The sequence below is a fragment of the Dipodomys spectabilis genome, unplaced genomic scaffold (genome assembly GCF_019054845.1).
Source record: "Dipodomys spectabilis isolate Male_0828 unplaced genomic scaffold, ASM1905484v1 ptg000266l, whole genome shotgun sequence".
Classification (NCBI taxonomy): Eukaryota; Metazoa; Chordata; class Mammalia; order Rodentia; family Heteromyidae; genus Dipodomys; species Dipodomys spectabilis.
Window position 1 is genome coordinate 4,068,202 of NW_024870943.1, and position 17,934 is coordinate 4,086,135.

A 17,934-nucleotide genomic window follows, 5' to 3' on the forward strand; every position below is an offset into this window, starting at 1 on the left:
TTCATTGTTTTGGGAGTGTAAACTTGTTCAACCACTTTTGAAATAGTATGGAGGTTCCTCAAAAGACTCCACATAGAGCTTCCCTATGACCCAGCAGTCCCACTTTTGGGCATTTACCCAAATGTTTACAAACAAGACCACACTAAAGCTACCAGCACAATATGTTTATTGCAGCATTATTTACCATAGCTAAGATATGGAACCAACCCAGATGCCCCTCAGTAGGTGAATGGATCAAGAAAATGTGGAATATATACACAATGGAATTTTATGCCTCCATCAGAAAGAATGACATTGCCCCATTTGTTAGGAAATGGAAAGACTTGGAAAAAATTATATTAAGTGAAGTAAGCCAAGCCCAAAGAAACAGAGGTCCCATGATTTCCCTTATTTGCAATATCTAGTATATGTATGAGTCAAGCAGAAAAGGTCACATAAGGTGATGTTAGGAAAATGAACCCTAAGTTATGTATTTGAAATGTATTTTTTTTCTTTCATGCGTTTGTTTATAACACAATTATAAGATTATTTCTTTGTTGCTTTGTATGTCCCTCCCCCACAGTATAACCCCTGCTTTTACTGTATTTGATGTTGGTATAATTTGTGGAGGGGAAGGGGAAAAACAAGTCGTTCAAATAAGGATACAGGTGGACTTGTTGCAACAATGAGAAGTACAAGTTGTAATGTCAAAAACGAACTTTACAACTGGGGGGGGGAGGATTGGGTGAGAGGGAAGGGAGGATGGGAAGGGATGGGAAGTGTAAACAAAGGAGGAGGCTACAATGCTTGATAAGAAATGTACTCACTATCTTGCCGATGTAATTGTAACCCCTCTGTCCAGTATTTTCACAAGAAAAAAAAAGAGTGGTTTGTGTAGATTTTTGTGTCATTTCCCTCCAGAAATACACTGGCATTTCATGTCTGGAGTCACATGATAATGACTGAATTTCATACCAAGGCATGCTTAAAGAGAACAATGGTCAGCACAATGCTTCATTGAGATTTTAGGGAGTGTGTGAAACCATTTTCACATCTAGTATATTTGGCCCATTCCTCTTTTGAAGCTTAGTTTGTAAACATTTTACCCAGAAATTTTCTCCAGTTTGTAATTTCTCCACAGGAAGCATTCCACCTGGAAATCTTCCTGGGATGGTAAACATTTCTTTGGAGATGCTGGAGCTTGAACTAATGGTCTGTGCCTTACCTTTCTCATGTGCTACTGATTAGATATATTTTCAAATGAGACATTGTAGCTGGACACTGGTAGCTCGCTCCTCTAATCCTAGCTACTCAGGGAGTTGAGATGTGAGGATCATGATATAAAGCCAACCCAAACAGCAATGTCTCTGAGATTATCTCTAATTAATCAGCATAAAAATGGAAGTGAAGCTCTTAGCTTTGAAGAAGAATAAAACACCACAAGGATATCATTCAAACACTGATGTCAAGCTGCAAGATTTCAAATGTGCGGGCACACACACACACACACACACACACGCACGCACACAGGCACACAGGCACACAGCAAATCTGGAGAGCAAAGAAAATTTCTTTTTTTGGGGGGGGGGGTGTCCAGTCATGGGGCCTGAACTCTGAGCCTGGGCGCTGTCCCTCAGCTCTTCAGCTCAAGGCTAGCGCTCTACCACTTAAGCCACAGGGCCACTTCCGGCTTTTTTCTTTTTGCTTATGTGGTGCTGAGGAATCGAACCTAGGGCCTCAGACATGCAAGGAAAGCGCTCTACCACAGAGCCACCCTCCCAGACCCAAAGAAAAGTTCTTATACTATGCAAATTTCTTTGTACCACTGGCCCACAGTTCTCCTAGCAAAGGCACAAGGACCCATGGTGTGAGCAAGACTTTCCCTTCTATAATCTCATACGTTTCTGTCCTCTAAGATCCTCAGGAGCCCTTGGGATTCCATTCCCTGGGACTGAGCCAACCCTGGGACTGAAACTGATTTTCATCATCCTCATATTCTTCCTGAAGAACCATTTAGAATGGATAGATAATCTAGTGCATTGATTTTTCATTCTGGTATCAACTCTCAGGCTGCTCTATACATCAGTCCTTACAATGCTGTTCACAATGTTCTCGGGCAAATCAATATGGGGGCTTTTCCTCATAGCCCAGCTGTGCATCAGTATCATGGGGAACTCCCTGCTCTCCATGCTCTATCTGTACATGTTCTCATTCCAATGACATCTGAAGGAACCCATCAATGCCATCTTCATAATCTGACTGTGGTCCACATCCTGAACCTCACCTTCAGACTTGTGCCAAATATCATGGAATCCTTTGGAATCCAACGTTTTCTGGACGATGTGGGCTGCAAGGTGGTGTTGTACCTCCTCAGAGTCACCCAGGGACTGTGCATCTGTACTACCTCACTCCTCAGTGCGTTTCAGGCCATCACCATCAGCTCCAGCCATGCCCAGTGTGTGTGGCTTAAATCGAAGTCTTCAGTGTGGATTTTCCCTTCTTTCTTGTTCTTCTGGGTTGTCAATATGCTCATCTATGTCCCAGTCATTAAGGTTATGAAAGCCAAAGTCAATTTCACTCTTATTGGTACTGGGTTTTCCAATGTTTATTGTCATGGTCTGCAGCTTGAAGACAATGGCTCAGGGTATTATATCTCTATCTAATTATTTCGTGATCTTGTGTTTGTAATCCTCATGATCAACACCAGCCTCTACATGGTGAGGCTTCTCTACCAACACCACCAGATAGCTCAGCACCTACATAGTTTTAACCTTGCCACCCACCAGCACCCAAGAGCAATGCCACGCACGCCATCCTGCTGTTGGTCAGCTGTTTCCTGTGTTTCTATTGCTTCAACAACATCACCAACTTCTATTACTTTTACACAGCAGTGAAAATCCCTACCCTGGAGGTGATGGTTTGTATTCTATCAGCATGCTACCCAACTGTGTCCTCTTTTATCCTCATGAAGAATAATAAAATGCTTTCCCCATGTGCCCTGTCTCTTTCATGGAGAACTCTCAGTTGTCACAAAGCATTCAGTGGCTGATTGGACAGCTGAAATTTTTGTTCAAAAGCAGAAGACATTCTAGTAATGTATATGGAAGCAACTTTGCTGGTATTGAGCACTTGAAGTGCTGTTCAAATTTAGATATGCTGTTACTTTCAAACACTGAGGTACTTTTCAAACCACTGAGGTACTAAGGTGTGTGTATTGTTGTGGGGGGGAATGTTGCAAAAAGTTTTGTCTGATTTAGTTGCTTAAAATACTATTGGTGGGATAAAATGAATACACTTTCTGTACACTCTTAAAAGTAAAAAGGTATTTCTGCCTGCATAAAAATAGCTGTTACACTGTCCATTTCTTCCTTACATTCTGATTCTATTACCAGTGCTGTTTGTTCAAGGAATTTTATTAGATCATCTTATGAATGTTGGTCATACAATGACAAAGCAGCATCCAGCCAGTGAGGAAGAGGGATACAGCCAATGACAAACCAGGATGTAGTCCATGAGAAAGCATAGAGCCACAGCCAGGCATGGGTGGCTCATGCCTAAAATCCCAGCTGCTCGGGAATCTGAGCTCTGAGCTCTGAGGTCCATCATTCTAAACCACTCTGTGCAGGAAAGTCAGTGAGACTCTTAGCTCAATTACTCACAGAAAAAACTCTAAGAGTTTCTGTGGTAGAATGTTAGTGTTGAAGAAAATTCAGTTTCATGAAGGATCTTTTTTGTCCTTGCACACCAAAGTTGTATTTTTCTTTGCCTGCAAAATGAGTTTCTGGGAGACAACAAATGGTTGAGTTTGGTTCCCCGCTCTGTACCTTTTTTTTCTGCTTATGTGGTGCTGAGGAATCAAACCCAGGGCCTCATGCATGCAAGGCAAGTACTGTACCACTGAGCCACCTTCCCAGCCCTTGAGTCTTGTTTTTTGATCCATCTGTGGCCCTATATCCTTTGGTTGAGCAATTGAGTCCATCCATACATGTTACTCTAGGTCCAGGGCTCTGAGAATCAAAGTTTAATAACCAACTGCACTCTGAAGTTTATTTTCCAATTAGTTTGACTTGTGAAAAAAAAAAGAGGTCTTCAAATGGCAAATGTTTTCTTCTAATTAATGAACTGAGTGTGTGCTCCTTGACCCCTGAGTGGTTTGCAGCTCCTGTGGGAAGATTTGATGGATGCTCAGTAAACAATGCCAGCCAGGCAGCAGGTGATGCTGATTGATGTCCAGACATCAAAGACAAGAAGCCTCCTTATCCCAAGCCTTCTCTATAGTCGAGCCTGGCCAGACTCAGCCTTTCCAGGATGCCAGAATGCCTCAAGGAACCTGGGCCTTGTGAGCCAGCTCTCAGCCCTGAGAAGACCACAAGGTAGGAAGAGGTCAGAAAACTTTTCATGATCCCATTTCCCCTGGCTATTGTCTACTATATGTGTTGTGATTTGAAATGAAGTTACACAAATGCTTTCATTTGGAAACACAGAAACCTAATTGGGACTTACTCTGCAGTGACCCTGGAAAGCCCTAAATATTTTACTCATAACTTAGAGAGTGATCTACAGATGTCATTTGTTCATTTGTTTGTTTATTCTGGTCCTGGGTCTTGAAGTGAGGGCTGGGCGCTGTCCCCCTGCTGTCAGGCTCAAAGCTTGGACTCTACAACTTGAGCCTCAGTTCTACTTCCAGATTGTGTTATATATTATTGGAGATAAGAGTCTCACAGTCTTCACTACCAAGTTTGGCTTCCAACCTTGATCCCCAGCTCTCACCCTCCTGAATAACTAGGATCACAGGTGTGTGAGCCATCCACACCCAGCTCCATATCAAGTGTCTTTCTTGTATATTATAGATTCTGTAAATGATAGAAATTAGTATTGCATTCTTCCCAATTTTTATCATTTTAATTGTCATTATACATATATAGTCAGTCGTGGGGCCTGAATTCTGGGCTTGGGTGCTGTCTCTCAGCTCTTCAGCTCAAGGCAAGCACTCTACCACTGAGCCACAGGCCACTTCTGGTTTTCTGAGTGGTTTATTGGAGATAAGAGTCTTACAGATTTTCATGCTCGAGCTGGCTTTGAACCTCCCTCCTCAGATCTCAGCCTCCTGAGTAGGATTATAGGCGTGAGCCACGGTGTCAGGCTTCATTATTATTTTTTATTGTCATTATAAATGTAATGTACAGACGGGTTACCATTTCACGACTCAGGTAATCAGTATATTTCTTTTTTGACAATGATATCCCTTCCCTCCAAGTTTATTTATCCCATTACCACCCACAAATTGCATAGTGCATTATCCACAGAGTCTACTGAGTACCACTGTTACATTTGTCCACATTTTAATTTTCATAATGGACAATCAAACTGTCCAAACAGAAAGTCATTGTACTCATCCAACTACAATGGAAAATTTTCAGTAATTGCCTGACCTTCTAACCCAGAGACCTGATATGTCTGAACATCAAAGAGACTTTTTTTTTTTATCATGGCAACCATAACCTTACCATTTCTGCATGATCACTTAAGCCTACTGCACCTATGGCATGGTCAATTTTCTCTATCTGTTGAGGGGCTCTGGCATTTTCCTCACTTTTATTCTTGTCATCACTGAATATGGGAAATGGGTGATGTTATGCCTAGTTTGAATCTTCTTTTTTAAGTCCTCACAGTAGTGATTTTATTAAATTAGTTGCTTTATAAAACATTGCAGATGTCATTTATGTTAAATAACAATTTACCAAACTGTAGTTAACTGGTGCAGCTTGCTGAGCATGTTTTATAAAGAAAAGGAAATGCCAAAACCCTGTTAAAACTTATTTCAAGCAGCGTGCGGGTGGCTCACGCCTGTAATCCTAGCTTTTGAGGAGGCTGAGATCTGAGGATCACGGTTTTAAGCCAGCCCAGGCAGAAAAGTCCGTGAGACCCTTATCTCCAATTAATCACCAGAAAACCAGAAATGGTGCTGTGGCTCATGTGGTAGAGTGCTCACCTTGAGCTGAATAGGGCAGGGGCAGCACCCAAGCCCAGTGTTCAAGACCCAGGACAGACCACAAAAAAGTTATATCATTGAATCAAGCAAATAAAAACAGGTAGTTTCCCTCCCTCAGTAGAAATAGTCTGATAAATAAAAACTTAGACAGTCTGTTCCCTGAGATTCCATAACTTGTCCTGTGATAACGGAGAGGTTTACCTTCTTTAGCTTCAGAGGTGGTTTTGGTCATTAAAATTTTAAGTATCACACCAGTGCTTTACAGCCACAATATCTTCACTCTGAGATAATCTTCTTCACAATGTACTTAATATCCTCTTGCTCAATTCTTAGACAACGCAATTTTAATACTAGATGCACACCACATGCCTTGGCTGCAAACTGCTTTTCTTGACCAGTATGAATTTCTTTAAGGAGGTATGGTTAAGGCTGTATTACTGAACTGTGCTGGTTAATAACACACAATTTTTGGCACGTTGCAACCTTTGTTTTCTATTTAGTGACTGCTGCTATGGGATTAGATAGCAACAATAACAACATTATTAGGTTAGTTTTGTTTTCAAACTATGATTTAGTAGCAAGTTAAGTTCCCAATTTAAACCCTGGGCAGCAAGATCCAAGTTCCCTCCTTGGCATATTAGCACCTAAGTGTCAAGGAGTTAAATAACCAGCGCCAAAGATTTCTGATTGTCGCATTTGGCAGAAGTGAAAGGAAAAGAAGTTGAGCTACATATTGAAGGGATTGTGGGCAACAGAAAGAAGACACTGGGAGAGAGAAACTGTCACATGGAGTCTTCATAGTCTTGTACATATCCTCCATCACAACCACCATCATCTGCCAGATCATCTTCCAAGGTGGACTTTAACCCCCCCTCCACAAACCATGCCTTTTTCTTCTTTTTGGCTTTGCTTTGCTTTTCTTGCTTCTGTGTTCTCACTGGAAAGCACAGTCAATGAACTGGGCATCTTTTCCAAGTCATCAATTTCCAACAAAATTCACACCTCTTGAACTAAGGTTTTAAAAAAACCTGGCATAATAGAATGACTTTTCATCCTGTGTAATTTTATCTTTTAGTAACTTCCCAAATTCTGTGAGATCATCTCTTGAAGATGGGTTCATAGCATCTATCCCACAAACTGTATCATTCACACAAAACGTTTCTTTTGCTAGTACAAGGTCTGCTTCTTCCAGTAGTTTCTGTAGCCACAGTTTATCTGATAATGGTTCTTCTGGTGTTATCACTTGAGGTTCTTCAGGTTCTTCTCATCTCTTTTTAATTTCTTCTTGCCTTTTCTTCTGTTGTCGTTCTTTTTTCTTTTATTTTCTCTGCTACATTTCTTTCTCTTTGAAATTTTTATTTCTGATTTTACTTCTGCTGCTTCTATTGTTTCCTCTTCTTCTTCATCATCATCATCATCATCATCATCATCATCATCATCATCATCATCATCATCATCATCCCAGTTACCCTTGACGTCCTCGTCCTGGCCTTCTCAGTATGCCCCGCCAGCCAGGTGGCGATCATGTGGATAAGAGAGCCCAGGCATCACCAAGAGTTGGGGTGGCGAGGTGAGTCACCGGCTGGCTCTCCTTGGCCCGCAAGAGCATGCTGGGACCATCCCTAGTTTGAATCTTAATCTCCTGTTCTGTTGCCTTAGTGTTTTATCATAGTGGGAGATTCATTTGTACATTGAATTAGAGTCGATTTTGTTTTTGTCTTTTACCTCTAGAAATACATTTGTCTCCCATCATTTTGGCTGTGTTAATCTGATTGCATTTTCTTTTTTCTTTTTTTGGGGGGGGGATTCAGGTTGTGGGGCCTGAACACTAGGCCTAGGCACTGTCCCTCAGCTCTTCAGCTCAAGGCTAGCACTCTACCACTTGAGCTACAGCACCACTACTGGCTTTTATCTTTTTGCTTATGTGGTGCTGAGGAATTGAAACCAGGGTCTCAGGCATGCAAGGCAAGCGCTCTACCACTGAGCCACCTTCCCAGCCCTCTGATTGCATTTTCTATCAAGGCAAGGCTAAAATAAAAGCAGAGTTAATGCAAGGTTCTCTGGAGTTTTTCAGAAAAGCAGGAAGGCATTTCCACCTCTGTGTGTTTGGCACACTCCTCCTTCGAAGCAGATTTTGATTCCTTACCCAGTAATTTCCCTCACTGTGGAATTTCACCATACTAACTATTGCACTTCGAAACATTCCTAGGGTGCTATAAATTTTGTTTCTAGTGCTGGAGCTTGAACTCGGGACTTGTTCCTTTGCTTTACCCTGTATTTGAGATAAGATGTGTTTTAAAAATGAGAGGCTCTACCTGGGCACTAGAGGCTCATGCCTGTCAACCTAGCTACTCAGGAGGCTGAGATCTGAGGATCTCAGCCCAGGCAGTAAAGTCCATGAGACTCTTATTTCCAATTAACCACCACACAATCCAGAAGTGCTGCTGTGGCTCAAGTGGTAGATCATTCGCCTTGAGCTGAGGAGCTGATCGACAGCGCCCAGTCCCAGACTTCAAGCCACATGACTGACAAAAAAAAAAAGTTGAAGGTCAGGATTCAAGGCCAGTCCATTCAGAAGAGTCTATGAGACTTATCTCAAAAGACCCAGCATAAAGTGGAAATGTAGCCATTAGAACTGAACAACACAGAAAAAAGTTCAGGGATAAAACTTAGGCGCTGAGATCAAGCCCCAGGATTTCACACAGACACACAGACACACAGACACACACACACACACACACACACAGACACAGAGACACACAGGCACACACACGGGCACACACACCAATCTGAAGAACAAAGAAAACTCCTTTTAAAATGCAAATTAGTCACACAAGCCTACAGTTCCTGCTTGCTAAGGAACTAGGAAGTATATCATGAACAACACGTTGCCATAATCATACCCATTACTGTACCCTAAGATTCTGAGGAAGTCTTGGGATCCTGTTCCAGTAGGGCCACCCCTGGGCCTGAAAGAGAATTTCATCTTCTGCATATTCTCCCTGAAGCTCAATTTGGAATGGATCCATAACCAGTGCACTGATTTTGCTCTCCTGTATCAACTCTCTGGCTGCTCTATATATTAAAACATCACAAAAACTGTCAATGATGTTCTTGGGTGAATCAATATGAGGCTTTTCCTCAGCCCAGGTGTACATCAGTGTCATGGGGAATTCCCTGTCCTCCATGCTCTATACATGTTTTTATTCCAACTTCATCTAAAGAAGCCCAGCAATGCCATCTTGATGCATCTGACTATGATCAACTTGTTTAATACCATGTTCACAATGGTGCCATTTATCATGGTGTCCTTCAGAGTCTAGCACTTTCTGGTTGATGTGGGCTGCAAGGTGGTGGTGTACCTCTTCAGAGTCACACAGGTGCTTTCCATCTGTACCACCTCGCTCCTCAGTGCATTTCAGGCCATCACCATCAGCTCCGGCCCTGCCCAATGCATGTGGCTTAAATCTAAATCTTCAGTGTGGATTTCCCCTTCTTTTCTCTTCTTCTGGGTTGCCAATATGCTCATGTAGGTCCCGGTCATTAAGGCTCTGAAAGCCAAAAGTCATTTTCACTGTTGCTGGTTCTGGGTTTTCCAATGCATATTGTCATACTCGACAGAGAGAAGAAAATAGATCATGGCATCTTCTTATTCTAAGACCTTATGTTTGTAATCTTCATGCTCACCACCCGCCTCCACATGTTGACACCCCTCTCCTGACACCCCAAGAGAGCCATGTACCTTTACAGTCCCAGCATCGCTACCTAGCCATCACCTAGCCATCACTACCTAGCCTAGCCAAAGCCATCCACATCACCCTGCTGCTTGTCAGCTGCTTCTTGTGTTTCTGTTGCTCCAACAACATCATGAATGTTTTTCCTTTCACACAGTAGAGAAAATGGCAACGTTGGACATGATCATTTGTATTTTATCATGCTGCCCAATCGTGTCCCCTTGTTTCCTCATGAAGTATAATAAAATTCTTTCCAATGTAGCACCTCCCTCTCATTGATGACAATTACCTGTTGTCAGAAAGCATTCACTGGCTGATTAGACAGCCAAAATCTGGTGTTCCTTGTACCATCCACTGCCGACCATGATGGAGCCCCAGGGACCACAGGAAGAGACAGCCAGTGATCTTCCTTCCTAACATCCCAGCCCAGTGTGGTGTCCTTGAATTCCCTCCTGATTCTAACACGTGTCTCTACAGGTCCTTCCAGGCCCTACATCCCAGATTCAAAGGTCACAGCACATTCATGTCTGAAATACCGAGGTCAGAACACTTCCAACCCTCCAGAACTGGCAAATGGAACATTTTCCCCAGACTCCACTTAAAACAATTGTATGGGCCAGGCCCTGGTGGCTCATGCCTGTAATCCCAACTGCTGAGGAGGCAAAGATCTGAGGATCCAGGTTCAAAGTCAGACCAGAAAGGGAAGTCCTTGAGACTCTGATCTCCAGTGATCTACCAATAAGCCAGAAATGGAGCTGTGGTTCAACTGGGATAGCACCAGCTTTGAGTAAAAGAGCTCAGGGTCAGTACCTGGGCCCTGAGATCCAATATCATATGCATTATTACCCACCCACGAAAAAGAAACTATTTTTGAATCCTTGCTTAACACTCTATCTTTTGGCATTCATGCTAAGCCTAGCTTAGCATGGAGCACCATGAAGATTCCCGCCTGCAGGGCTCACAGTGTTGTCTAGAACTTTCTCACCTTCCTGGCTGGGCAGCACTCTTGCTTTGATTCTCAGCAACACACACATGCACACTCTCTTTTTCTCACACACACACAAACACACAATGACAGCCACCGCAGGCAAGGTTCCAAATAGGAGATAGGTATTCTCCTATTGACTTCTCCTTGTCTCTGTTATGGGAAGGATATTGTTCTTCCAGAATGAGAAATATATATGTAGATATAGATATAGATATATAGTTGATATCAATGAACAAATCTGTCATGAGCTTTAAAGCAGTCTGAACCAAAAGGATGACACAATAGTTCACTTTGACACTGTCAAAATGGATACAGATAGAGTCTAGATCAACAACAATCAAATAGGAATCAGTGGACTAAAGCAAAGGAATAAGTAGTGAAGGACCAGAAATAAAGGAAAATGAGTTGAGGTGAATTAGAAGATTGAGAGGCATAATGAAAAATATAGGAGGAGAAAATAAGAGTAGAGGGCTGTAGTGAAGGAAAGGAACAGACAGAAGAAAGCTAAGATTTAAATTCAGAGAAAGAAAAAAAATAAGAAAAAACAAAGGAAGAAATAAAGATATTTTAAAATGTATATATGTTTTCCTTCTCAACCCTTTCCCAGCTCTCTGAGCTCTTTTTCCCAGCTTTCTCTCTTTCCCTGCTCTCTTTCCCAGCTGTTTCCCACTTCTTTTCCCAGCTCTCTCTTTCAGGTCTTTCCCAGGCCATTCTCATGCATGAGGAATGCCAAACAGCCAGGTCCCAGCAGGTCTACTGAATAAACCTACCCTTATCTTAAAAAAATGTATATATGTATAAAGTATTAATTCTAAAATTGAAAATCATAAATTTGAGCAATACATATTTGCTCAAAATATAGCCTGAATTACGTATAGACACAATTAAGGAGGAAGCCTAGTAATCCCCATAGGCTGTGTAGGAATAAACAGCAATGAAGAAGAAAAAATGGGGCAAAATATATAAATAGAAAAAATAAAAATGACATTTAGAAAACAATTCTTCAATTTATTTGTGTCTCCTCTATGTCTGCTACCCGGTCTCTTGATGGAGCCTTTGATTTCCTTGCACTGATTGGTTTTCCTTATGGCTTAGTTGTTTTATCAAATCAGTTTGAGCAGACAGAAAAATGTTCTGCCTTGCAACCTTGGGAGTCATGTGTCCCTCCTCTCAGACTAACTCAAAAGGAGAGGGGATCAGCTTTGTGTAGAATGCAAGAAGGAAGTGCTTGGTGTCTGCAGGTTGGAGTCTCTGAAAATGAACTTGTGTGTGGGTGGGGTTCTGACATGTATGGATCAGTGGCTTTTCCCAGTTTGTCCAGCTCTTGAGACCCTTTTTTGGCCCAGCTTGGAGCCACTCTCAGTTTTGCAGTCTATCCAGTGAGATTGTACAGACTTTTGGATTTTTAATTCCTACAGGGGCTAAGTTCTGAGGGTAGCTGCTATATGACCCTTTGTTCACTGCCAAGGGGCGGGGCCGACCCTCTCTGCTAACCCAGGCAAAGTTGTCCCTTCCTGGGAAGAGCTACCTCCTCCTGGGCTGGGCAACCTTCCTCCTGGTGGAGCTTAGTATCACTGATGAGATTCCTTTGTCCTGTTGAAAAATGATACCACAGTTGCAGCTTCTCTGGCCCAAGTTATCTACTAGCTGCTCTGGCAGGCTCTATTGCCGTATCAAAGATGGTGTTCTTTGGGACTGTTGGAGTAGAGCTGCTTTCCAAACACTGTTCTGTGAAATGGCGTGAAAATGTTTTTTGGGTGTATACATACTTTCCGGGTGTTTTGGACTGTCTACGATCAGTGACAGCAGAATGTGGATTTTCACTCCTAGTAATCCAGTTAGCACTAGAGATGTGTGAAAAGCCACACCCACTCTGTCTCTGGTGTCCCCAACCTGTGCTCAAATGGCCTTTCTTAAGCAGGCTGCCTGAATTTTTCCTCTCTGGCCAAAATCTCTGTATGGGTTTTGAAAGTAGTCCTTTAGGATTTCTTGGATGTTCAGGATATAGCCAATAGCAAAGCAAGATAAAAATCAATGAGGCAGTAGGATGCAGGCAATGAGAAAGGACACAGGCAGTGACAAATCAGGATACAGTCCATGAGGAAGCTGGATACAGCCACTGATAAGTTAGGATGTAGCCAATGATGAAGGATGAAGCCAATGACATAGCAGGATGCAGTGGACAAAAGATACAGCCAATCATAAAGCAGGATGAAGCCAATGACCAAGCAGCATATAGGCAATGGCATGTATTCTTGGGTTCTCCAAATTTCATGACTCCTCTCTGTGAACAAGCAGCATGGCAAAGGCACTCAAGGGAGAAGATCAGTATTCCTACTTCAAAAAACAATGTGAAACTCTAGGACAGTGCTGTGTAGAGAGTATGCCCATGCATATCCAGTTGTCACCACTGCACTTTCTGGAAAGATGTCCTGAGCAATAGTGTCTTATCTATCTTCTCTGGAGGCCACTGCACATTGGTTAGTTCTTTTATTTTTTTCGTTATCTTTGATTGGAGACCTGCACTTGAACAGGGCATGTCACATTCTGCTCATTGGCTGATGCTCCATAAGCCTCCATTCCTACCACTGGACATCGGATGTGCTTTGAGGTCTAGTGACTATTATCTTTCCTGTTTGTAATTCTCTATGCCCCAGTAGTTCCTTTGTTCATACGTTTGAATCCTCAACTCTATTTGTGGACTTTCACATCTACTCTTGGTATGTGTTGAGCCAATTTGCATCAACTTGACCATCACATATGATTGGTTTCTAGCACACCTGTGTGTGAGAAGTGTGACCCTTATCCTTGACCCCTGGCCCGCCACATGCTGGGCTCTCCAACCCAGGGTACATGGTCACCCTTGTTGCCAGGTTCCCAGTGGGGAAGTCAAAGAATCTCTGCATCTCAGGATGTACCCAGGGCTAAGAGAACCAACCTTTAATAACCAGCTGGGTCTTAAAGTTTACTTTCTGATGACTTTGACTTTGAATCTTGATCCTCAGATCCTAGTCTCATGAGTAGCTAGGCTTACATGCATGAGCCACCAGTGCCCAGCTCAAAAAAGGTTTATATTGCTTAGTTGCTTAAAGTATTAGTGGGATAAAAGAAATACATTTCCTGTACACTATAAAAATTAAAAATAATTTCTGTTTTTTAATACAGACAGAGATAAACAGTGTATTTCTTCCTTGCTTTCCCTTCCTAATAACAGTGCTGTTTGTTATATGGAATTTTATTAAATCACTCTAAGTGTAATGGTTCTCCAATGACAGAGCAGCATCTAGCCACCTAGGAAACAACATGTGTCCAAAGGACACAGCCAGAGCCAGGCACAGGTGGCTCATGCCCATAATCCTAGCTAGTCAGAAGGCACCTCGGTTTTCAGGCACCCTGGGAAGAAATCTTAGTGAACCCTTACTTCCACTAACAACAAGAAAAGCCAGAAATAGTGCTACGGCTCAAGTGGTAGAGTGCTAGCCTTGAGCAAAAGAATCCCAGGAACAGTGCCCAGGCCCTGAGTTCAAGCCCCAGGTCAGGCAAGAAACAAGTGGATATTGCAGCCAATGACAAAGAAAATTATAGCCAGTGATGAAGCAGGATGCAGCCAATGACAATCAGGATGCTGTCAACGCAGAGATGTGTATACACGATGACACATATTCTTGTATCCTGTGATCTCCATGACTCTACTCTGTGACAAGCAGTGTGGCAAAGGCACAACGGAGATCAGTGTTCTGATTTAGACAACAAAGGAAACCTTCCAAGATAGGGCCATGGAGAGAGTAAGTCCCTGCAGGTCCCGTCGTCCATTACCACTGAACTTTCTGGAGAAGTGTCAGGAGGAAAAGGGTGCTGTTCAATCTGGAGCCCAATGGACATTGGATATTTTATTCTATTCTATTTTTTGGTGAGAGACCAGGACTGGAACTCAGTATCTGATGCTTTCAGTCATTATCTGATGCTCCACAAGTCCCCTATCCCACCCCTGGACACTCAACCTAATTTGAAGTCTACTCCCCCTGTTATCCTTCCTGTTCATGGTCGCTATACACAGTTGGCTCTCCCGATAGTATGTATTACTCCTTGATTACAGTTTAAACCTTAATATTTACTGTTTTTGTGTGTTTAGCCAATTTGCATCTTTGGAGTGAAATCCATTTGATTCTCTTGTGTGATCTTTACATTTCCTTACTGTTTTCTATTTTACTTGACACTGACAGTGTTCTTACCATGATTTGATAGCAGGGAAATTCTGTTTTCATCACCTGAGTTCCGAAGAGTTTCCTCTCTGTTATGAAATTGTTGGAGGATCCACTTCATTAAGGGTTTGGGTTTTTTGTTTGAGTTTTCTTTGTCGTTGTGCTGGTCCTGGGGCTGGAAGGGAAGACCAAGTTTGTGTGCCTGAGCTTTTGAACATGACCTATTTTATTGTGAAGATGTTGTACACAGGGTTTATGATTACATGAGTAAGGTAATGAGTAAATTTCTTGTTGAGCATTGTTGTAATAATTATTTTAAATTATAGTCACTTAAAAATATAAAATAAACAGGCTGGGAATGTGTCTTACTGATAGAGTGCTTGCCTGGCATGCATAAAGCCCGGGTTCCATTCCTCAGTACCACATACACAGAAAAAGCCGCAAGTGGCACTGTGACTCAAGTAGTACAGATCAAGCCTTAGGCATACATAGGCTCAGGGACAGTGCCCAGCACCTGAGTTCAAGACCTAGGACAGGCAAAATTTAAAATAATAAAATAGTCTTTCCCATAGCAAAAAACAAGCCAGACACATTATAACTGAAGACCGACCAAGCTTTCAGAAGGAACAAACACCAATGCTTCTCAAACAACAAAGGGGACCACCTCCACAAGTATGTTACGACACAAGGGGAAGAAAGATGACATTGATCAAGCGTCACTGTATTCTTATACTGCTTGTGGAAAGGCAACTCCTCTGTACAACTACTTAAAGATTAAAAAATAACACTAAATAAATAAAAGAAATATGTACAAATCAACAATATTTCACATAAAGAGATAAGATCTGAAATCAAACTTCAACATTAACTGCACCCCTCAAAAACACTTTTGAAAAAGAACTGAAGGAACATGATCATATCAATATATGCACAAAAAACCTTTAACAAAATGCAACAAGACTTCATTTTTTTTTTGTCATCATGGGGCTGAACTCTAGGCTGAGGCGGTGTCCCTCAGCTCTTCAGCTCAAGGCTAGTGCCCTATGATTTGAGCCATTGTGCCACTTCCAGTTTTTTCTCCTTATGTAGTGCTGAGGAATCAAACACAAGGGCCTCATGCATGTGAGGCAAGCACTCTACCACTGAGCCACCTTCCCAGCCCAGCAAGACTTCATTTAAAAAGCTCTGAAGGGATTAGGAAGACAGTGGGATATGCCTCAACTTCACAAAGCTTATGTATGATAAATCTATAGTTCACACTGCCCTAAATGGGGAAAATTGAAAGAAGTCTGCATAAGGAAGGAAGGTGAGGGAACTCTGCAATCTCCAATATCTGATGCTATGAATATGGACTTGATCTTTCTCCTATTTCACTGAGAAGTTTGATGAGTACCTGTATTGAACTTGAAAAGTCTTGCAGAATTCAGCCATGAATCCCCTCATTCCTGGGCTTTTCCTTTTTGGAAAACTGCTGATTATTTCTTCGGTTTCATTGCATAGTATGGGCCTGTTTGACTGGTTTATAATTTCCTGGTTGAGCTTTAGCAATTTGTATACCTTTCTACTTGATTTTCCATCTTATTTGAATATAAGCTTTGAAAGTATTCACTCTCCCTCATAATCTTTTGGATTTCTTGGGTGTTTTTTGCAATGTTTCTATTAGCATTTCTAATTTTGTTAGTCTGAGACTTGTCTTCACTGATTTATGTAGTGGTCTGTTAAGTGTATTGGTTTTTTTTTCAAATGTCACCTTTTAAGTTGTTGATTTTATGCAAGAGTTCCTTTTTTGCCAGTCCTGGGGCTGGTACTCAGGGCAAGAGCACTGTCCCTAAGCTTCATTTGCTCAATGCTAGCACTCTACCACTTGAGCCCCAGCACCACTTCCCACTTTGTTTATGTGGTGCTAAGGAATTGAATCCAGGGTTTGCTTGAATTTAATTGAATCCAGGGAGTGATTGCTAGGCAAGCACTCCATCACTAAGTGACATTCCCAGCCACTATGTACAGTCCTTTCAGTCTCAAGTTTATTTAGTTCTCCCTTATTCTTCTTTTTTTATCATGGGGTCTGAACTCTGGGCCTGGGTGCTGTCCTTCAGCTCTTCAGCTCAAGTTTGGGGCTCTATCACTTGAGCCACAACACAACTTTTGGCTTTTTCTGCTTATATTGTACTGAGAATCAAATTCAGGACCTTATGCAAGCAAGGCAAGCACTCTACCACTGAGCCACCTTCCCAGACCCCTATTCTTTACTGTCTCTCTCCATCTGGGAGTTTGGTGTTTGCTTTGTTCTTGTTTTTTAAGCACCGCTAGTTGCTTCATGAGGTTATTCATTTGTACTGTTTCTCTGTTCTTTATTTGCACAATTTGTGCTGTGAAGATTCCTCTCAATGCCCCTTTTGTAGTATCGTTAAGGCCCGGATGTGATGTGTTTTCATTTTCTTTTAGTCGTAAGACCTTTCTGATTTCCTCTTTTATTTCTTCAATGAACCACCTGTTGTTCATATGTGTGAGAGTTTTCTGCAGTGTTTTGTTATTGAGGAACAGTTTCATTCCATTGTGATCAGATAGGACACCAAGAGTTATCTCCATCCGTTGGATTTTGTTCAGGCTTGCTGTGTGTCCTAGGATATGGTCAGTTTGGAGATTGTTGCATGCACTACTGAGAATGTGAGCTGTATGGTCATTGGGTGAAATACTCTGTAGATGTCTATTTGGATACTGTGGTCATTTAATTCAGAAGGTTCTTTGCTAATCATTTGTTTGGTTGACATTTCCTTTGGTGAGAATGGGATATTAAGGTCTCCCACTATTGTTGTGTTGGGGTCTATCATGTTCGGTAAGTCTAAGAGTACTTCTCTAATGTATTTATGTCCTCCATTGTTTGTTGCATATAAATATTAACCACTATGATTACCTCTTTGTGGATTATGTCCTTTGTTAATATGTAAAGGCCTTCCTTGTCTCTTCATACTGGATTTTAATGGGAAGTCTATTTTGTCAGAAAAATATATGGCTACATGGCCTTTCTTGCAAGATGCA

General features: G+C 41.9%; 1 pseudogene; it reads right to left on the reverse strand.

The window, feature by feature from the left end:
• Nucleotides 1-6,753: 6,753 nt before the first annotated feature.
• LOC122125600 lies at nucleotides 6,754-17,726 on the reverse strand (annotated as a pseudogene).
• Nucleotides 17,727-17,934: the final 208 nt, after the last annotated feature.